Source organism: Octopus bimaculoides, chromosome 21, assembly GCF_046866305.1.
Source record: "Octopus bimaculoides isolate indiv1 chromosome 21, ASM4686630v1, whole genome shotgun sequence".
Lineage (NCBI taxonomy): Eukaryota > Metazoa > Mollusca > Cephalopoda > Octopoda > Octopodidae > Octopus > Octopus bimaculoides.
In genome coordinates, this window is record NC_142948.1 from 38,213,640 (window position 1) to 38,220,708 (window position 7,069).

Below are 7,069 nucleotides of genomic sequence, written 5' to 3' on the forward strand. Positions count from 1 at the left end.
ATATATATATACATGATGGATTCTTCTATCAAAGATGCTGTATGAGTGTTCAGCTTCTGTTGAATGACCGTCACAAATGATTTGTTCATAGTAATCAAATGTATGGGCTGTACATTAAGCTCACTCTCTCTCCATCAAATTAACGTTACCTGAACAGGTGCACAGTGTGCCACGCATCAGGTGTCAAAGTGATCACAGAGCAATGTGAAATGAAGTGTTTTGCTCAAGAACACAACGTACCACCTGGTCTAGGAGTTGAAACCACGATCTCATGATCGTGAGTGGAACGCCTTAACCACTAGGTCGTGCACCCTCACACACACACACATGGGTGAGTGGACAAATAAAAGAAACAACTTGATTCAGCTCCACGCAAATTAAAGTTTCATAGGTTCCCTATAGACACCTAGCTTGCTGGGCTCAGGTAGCAATGGCCACACCTGCATGGGGCCAAATCAAACTGTTTCAAATAATAAATGTGGTTGCTGGTCCCACATAAAACAAGCACTGGTGTTGGTGCCACATGAAAAGCACCCAGTACACTCTTTATATTGGTTGACGTTAGGAAGGGCATCCAACCATAGAAACCTTTTCATGCACGTTGACTGTGAAATTAAAGAAATCAAGGCAGTTTACATATGTTTGCATGTTTTTACACGCATCTGTCACAATGTGACTCGGTGTGCTTGGCGTGTTTATGGACATACATATCTATATATATTGATACATATGTGTGTGTGTATGTGTTGTGAATGTGTTTGTGCATATATATCTATGTGGTTATATGTGTACATGTAAGTGTGTGTGCAAAAATACAAGGCAGAAAGGGTAAGGGGGAGAGAGAGAGAGGGAGAATGGATTATAATCTAACGGAACAGGAGGTTTGCGTGGTGTGTGTCAGATGATGGTGGTGGTGATGATGATGGAAGAGACATCGACAAAGGTGGAGGTGGTATGCAGAGGATGACGGGGATGGGTTGGAGGAGTGCAGAGAAGATTGTGGGACCATATAGATATATGAAAGGTGGAAGAAGTGTTCATGGTGATGGCAGTGGGGGAGGTGGTGGTAGCAGTAGCAGTGTGAGTGGTGGTGATGGGTGGCAGCAGTGGTCGTCATGGTGGTGGTGGTGGACATTGGTGGTGATAGTGCTACTACTGGTATCCGTAATGGTGGTGCTGGTTGTGTTGGTGGTAATTTTGAAGGGGTAGCTGTGGTGGAATGGAAAAGGTAAGGATAATTATGTGGGTGGTCGTGATGAGGGTTTGTGTGTTTTTAGGGAAGGACAAAGACAATAGTGGGAGATGGGGGGATGCATGGTGAAAGTGGTAGTGGTGGTGGCGATGGTGTTGGTGATGTTGATATTGGTGGGGGTGGTGGTGGTAGAGGTGCAAAAGGTGAACCCAAGGTAATTACCAAGAAAATAAATAAATAAATAAAGTAAACAAATAAATAAGACACAAAGCACATCCACCCATCCACCCACTTCATCCCCTTTCCGCGTTCCTCTTCCACCCACACCAGCACCCACTCACCCCTTTTTTTTTGTGGATTATGGAATATATCAATATTCAGCAAGGGAATTAAGGGAGGGAGAGAAAGAGAGAGAGAGGGGGGAGGGAGGCACGGTGTGTGGTGCGGGGAACAGAGGCACAAAGAAGGAGGAGAGACACAAGAGCAGGCTAAGTGGGTGAGATATTAAAGATGGGTGACTGAGAGACTGAATAACAGGGTGGGTAAGGGGTAGCTTTCTCTGTGTGTGTAGAATTCCTCTTGTCTTGTCTTCTTCCTTATTCTCTCTCTCTTTCTCTTTGTTTTTCAGGGTCTTGTTTACTTACAATTACCACCACCACCACCACCATCTCCACCACTATCTCCACCACTATCTCCACCACCATCTCCACCACCATCTCCACCACCACCTCCACCACCATCTCCACCACCAATCAACCATTGCTTCCACTGTAGCTGCTGTGAAACTTCACCACCACCACCACCACCACCACTGTCAATACAACTACCACCATTACTAGTACTAACATCACCCTAGACACCACTTCCGGTTGCTACAATACTGTCATCATCACTATTGGCACAAGCAACTCCCCCCCACCAACACCACCACTACTACAACACTGTCCTCACCACCATTGACACCGCCACCACCACTACTACAAACCCCACAACCACAATTATCGTCACTGTTGTCAATACTATCACCAGCACCATCCCCAACATAACCCTCACTGCAAACAACATCATTGTCGTCACCACCACCACCATGATCATCATCCTTATCCTCCTCCTCCTCCTCCTCCTCATCATCATCATCATCATCACAACAATCATCACTGCCTACAATAGCAACACCTCCACCACGACCACATAGATTTACTCTGATTTTTTTTGTTAACCCCCCCCCCCCTTTTTCTACCCAAACTTTTGTCAGGAGTGGAAGGCGATGGGCATAGGTGGGGAGGGGCAACTGATCTAGCATGACTCACTTTGTATCCCCAGATATCATATAGATAGAAAATAGACACACACACACATATATATATATAACATGTAAGATGTAATATACAGACATGGGAAGGTGGTGAGCTGGCAGAATGGTTAGCATGTCGGGCGAAATGCTTCGCAGTATTTCGTCTATCTTTATGTTCTGAGTTCAAATTTCCACCAAGGTCAACTTTGCCTTTCATCTTTTTTTTTGGTGGGGGGGGGGGGTTGATAAATTAAGTACCAGTTGCGTACTGGGGTTAATCTAATCAACTGGCCCCCTCCCCACAAAATTTTGGGCCTTGTACCTAGAGTAGGAAAGAAAAGAAAATATTTGCTTTCTCGTCCAGCTTTACATTCTGGGTTCAAGTTCTGCCAAGGTCGACTTTGCCTTTCATCCTTTTGGGGTTGACAAATTCTTAAGTACCTTGTGCTTAGCGTAGGATATCAAGTTTAAGCCAGTTGCTTATTGTATAACTTTTATGTTTTATCTCTACACTATTAAACTGATATGAAATAAACGAGTAGAGTCTCTGTTTTATAATTTTAGTCAGGCAGTGTTTTTATTGAAAACTAGTGTTTTCCTGCATGCAAATCATTTCTATGCTATTGTTACCTTCCTTATAATGTCTTGAACATTTTTAGAGCTTGGTGAATAACAATTTCGAGACAGGATGGGGATAATGTTCTACCGTATCAAATTGATTGAAAACTGCATTCAGCTTTATTGCTGATATTTTTAAAATAGCTAATTACACTGCAATTCTTTCATTAACAAAGGTTAGCGAATTTTCTAATTATACCGTTAATATTATAATTTTTTTAAAAATAATTAATCCAGTCTTACTCTTAATTAACATCTAATTCATCTACTTTTTGGATTAGAGGTAAAGTACTTTGGAAGCCTTATGGTCTTTGAGACACTGCTCCACACTTTGCTTTTGGCTAAACATTCTAATCCATTGTAAAGTTTATCTGCTATAATTTCGTCTCGTTATGATTATGTAAATCAGCTGATTTTTATAGTTTTTTGGTGATATTATCATTTGGAAGTTGATTTTGCATGTCTTTTCCTATCCAATGAAGACTCCTTTGTTTTACCCCAAGACAGGCAGACGTATGGCTGTATAAGTTAAGGAGTTCATTTTGCAACAATATGAATGAGAGTTATATATTTCATTGTGCAAAGTTGACTCTATAATCATCAAACCAATCAAAGCAAGAAAAGAAATTAATTTGACTAGTTTCAGCATTTACTAATTCTTCATCAGAGATCAGTCATTCATTTAATTCCTGCCTGCTGAGAGAATAACAGCTTATTGCTATTTATAGTATACATAAACTTAGCTAAATTGTCTTGTCTAACTTGCATAACAGTGCAAGTGAATTAAATAAATAATTAAATAATTTATAAGTATAAATGTAAGGTAAACTTATGAGCAAGTGTTTTTAGTCAATGCTTTTTTAATTTTATCTTAACCTCATAGCATAAAGTAGACACCATAGTGATCAAACCAATCACGCTGGGTGATTTTGTTCTCAGCAATCAGAAAAAGAAATCATTTTGAAAAATTTCAATCTTTATTAATGCTTCATCACAGATCAGTCATTGATTTCCTGTTCCTAAAGAGAACCGTAGCTTATTGCTATTTATAGTAAACACAAACACAGACCAAGCCATAATTTGCATTGCAGTATTGGAAAGCATTGGTAGAGGGAATTAAACAATTCATTTATTTATAAGTAGAAAGGTTTAGCAAACTTTGGAGGAAGTGGTATTAGTAAATTCTTTTACTTGTTTCAGTCATTTGACTGCGGCCACGCTGGAGCACTGCCTTTAGTCAAACAGATCGACCCCAGGACTTATTCTTTGTACTCATTCTATTGGTCTCTTTTGCTGAACTGCTAGGTTATGGGGATGTAAACATACCAGCATCGGTTGTCAAGCGATGGTGGCAGAGAACAAACACAGACACAGACACACACACACACATATATATATATATATATGACGGGCTTCTTCCAGTTTCCGTCTACCAAATCCACCCACAAGGCTTTGGTTGGCTTGAGGCTATAGTAGAAGACACTTACCCAGGGTGCTATGCAGTGGGACTGAACTCAGAACCATGTGGTTGGTAAGCAAGTTTCTTACCACACAGCCACTTCTTTGTAGAAAACAGATACCATACTGGAATCAAATGAAAAGATTTTGCTTTCTGCTACCAGAAAAATAAAATCAATTTGACTAGTTTCAGCAATTATTAATGCCTCATCTGAGATTGGTCACTAATTTCCTGGCCTCAGAGAGAAGAATAACTTATTACTATTTATAGTGGACACAAACTCAGACCGAACCAAATTGACATGTCTAATTTGCATAACAGTGTTGGCAAAGTGGATTAAACAAATAATTAATTAATAAAAGTGATACTAAGTGGTAATGTAAGTAGAAATATAATCTTTGTCACACCACCGTGCACCATGACCAAGATCACTGTTTGCATCGCACCGTCTCAGCACTCCATCGATGCAATGAGAACAACTCCAGATGCTGCCGCATCAGCCAAAGAACGGACGACCGGAAAGAATATGTTTATCAATGATCATAATCTCTAATTAATGAAGAATTAATAATAATGACAACGATGATGATGATAACGACAATGATAAAATTACTATTACTACCACCATCCACCACCACCACCGCCGCCGCTGCCACCACCACCACCACCGCCGCCGCCGCTGCCACCACCACTGCTGTTGCTACCACCACTGCCGCCGCCGCTACCACCACCACCACTACTACTACTAAAATGATGATGATGGTGGTGGTGGTAGCAGTGATGATGATAATAGTGATGATGGTTATAGTGATAATGATGATGACGATGACAATGATGATGGGTTTAGTGATGATGTTGATGACTAATAATTCACCTTTTTAATTAACTTCATAAATGTTGCAAGTCATTAGTGGCAAGAATGAAAGGAAATAAGAAGAGACTGGGGGAAGGAAGGAAGGGAGGGAGGGAGGAAGGGAATGGTAAAAGGCAGGATGAGGAGAAGAAGGAAAAGAAGGAAGGAAAATAAAGGAATAAAAAGAGAGAGAGAAAGAAGGAAAGAGAAAAGGATTAAGGATTAGGGGGAGAGAGAGGGCGAGGAGAAGGTGAAGGAGAATGAAGGATTAGAATTAGAGAAGGAGAGAGGGGGAGGAGAAATATAGAAAGAAGGATTAGCATTAGAGAGAGAGGGAGAGAGAGAAGGTGAAGGAGGAGAAAGAGGGAAAAATTGAAGAAAAAAGAGAAAGATACATTGTATAAAAGAAAAAGAAAGATTAAAATTTGAGAGAGGGGGGGCGAAGAAAAATGAGGAAGAAGGAAAAAGCAGAGAAAAGAGAGAAAGATAGAAAAAAAGATCAAATAAAAGAAAAAGAAAAAGACAAAGAAGGATTAGGGTGAGAAGAAGAGAGAGAAAGTAAAATGAGAAAGATGGAGATAAAGAAGGAAAGAAATCAAGGAAGAAAAAGAGACAACAAGAAATGAAGAAATGTAAAGAATGAGATTATAATAGAAGTAAAATCTCTGTGAATGAAATTCTTAAAAGATATGGCTATGATATCAGTTATGGAATCAGAGGAGAAGCAGCACCGAATGTGATAAATTCTTTATTAAAGATGGGGACCAGCTGTCTAATTTCACAGATTGGTGTTATCTTAGGGGAGTTGAAGATGGACAAATGCTGAGTCTACTCAGAATGGAAACAGATGTTTGGTCTGTGATGGGTAGGATCTATCTGTCTGTCTGTGTGTCTAACAATCCCTCCCCCACCTCCCTCTCTTTATCTATATCGCCCCATTTTCCTATTTTTTGTTTCTTTCTTTCTTATACCTATCTATCAATCTATGTATCCATCCATCCATCCATCTACCTATCTATCTATCTATCTATCTATCTATCTATCTATCTATCTATCTATCTGTCTATCTATCTATCTGTCTATCTTCTTGTCTATCTATCTGCCTGTCTATCTATCTATCTGTCTATCTTCTTGTCTATCTATCTGCCTGTCTATCTATCTATCTATCTATCTATCTATCTATCTATCTATCTATATCTCAGATTATCTCCTTATCTGTCTGTCCATCCGTCTATCCATCAGCCCATTAGCCTATCTGTCTGTCTGGTCATCTGTATGTCTGTCTACCTATCTCTCTGTCTATTTCCCTATCTATCTGTCTATTTATCTCTCTATCGACCCATCTGTCAGTGTGTCTACCTTTTTCATTATTAATTTTCTCGTATGACGTCTCATAAATATTGATTGTTTGGCTAAACTAAACTAAACATCACCATCACCATTTTAATGTCCACTTTCCCATGCTTACATCGGTCAAATGGAATTTGTTGAGGCAGATCTTCTACAGCTGGATGCTCTTCCTGTCACCAACACTCACTTGTATCCATGCAAGGTAATATTTTTCCAAGGCCTGACATGTTTTTCACAGAAGACTGGAAATGAATTTGCTCATTTACAACTATCATGTCATGTCTAGACAATGTTGTCCACAAC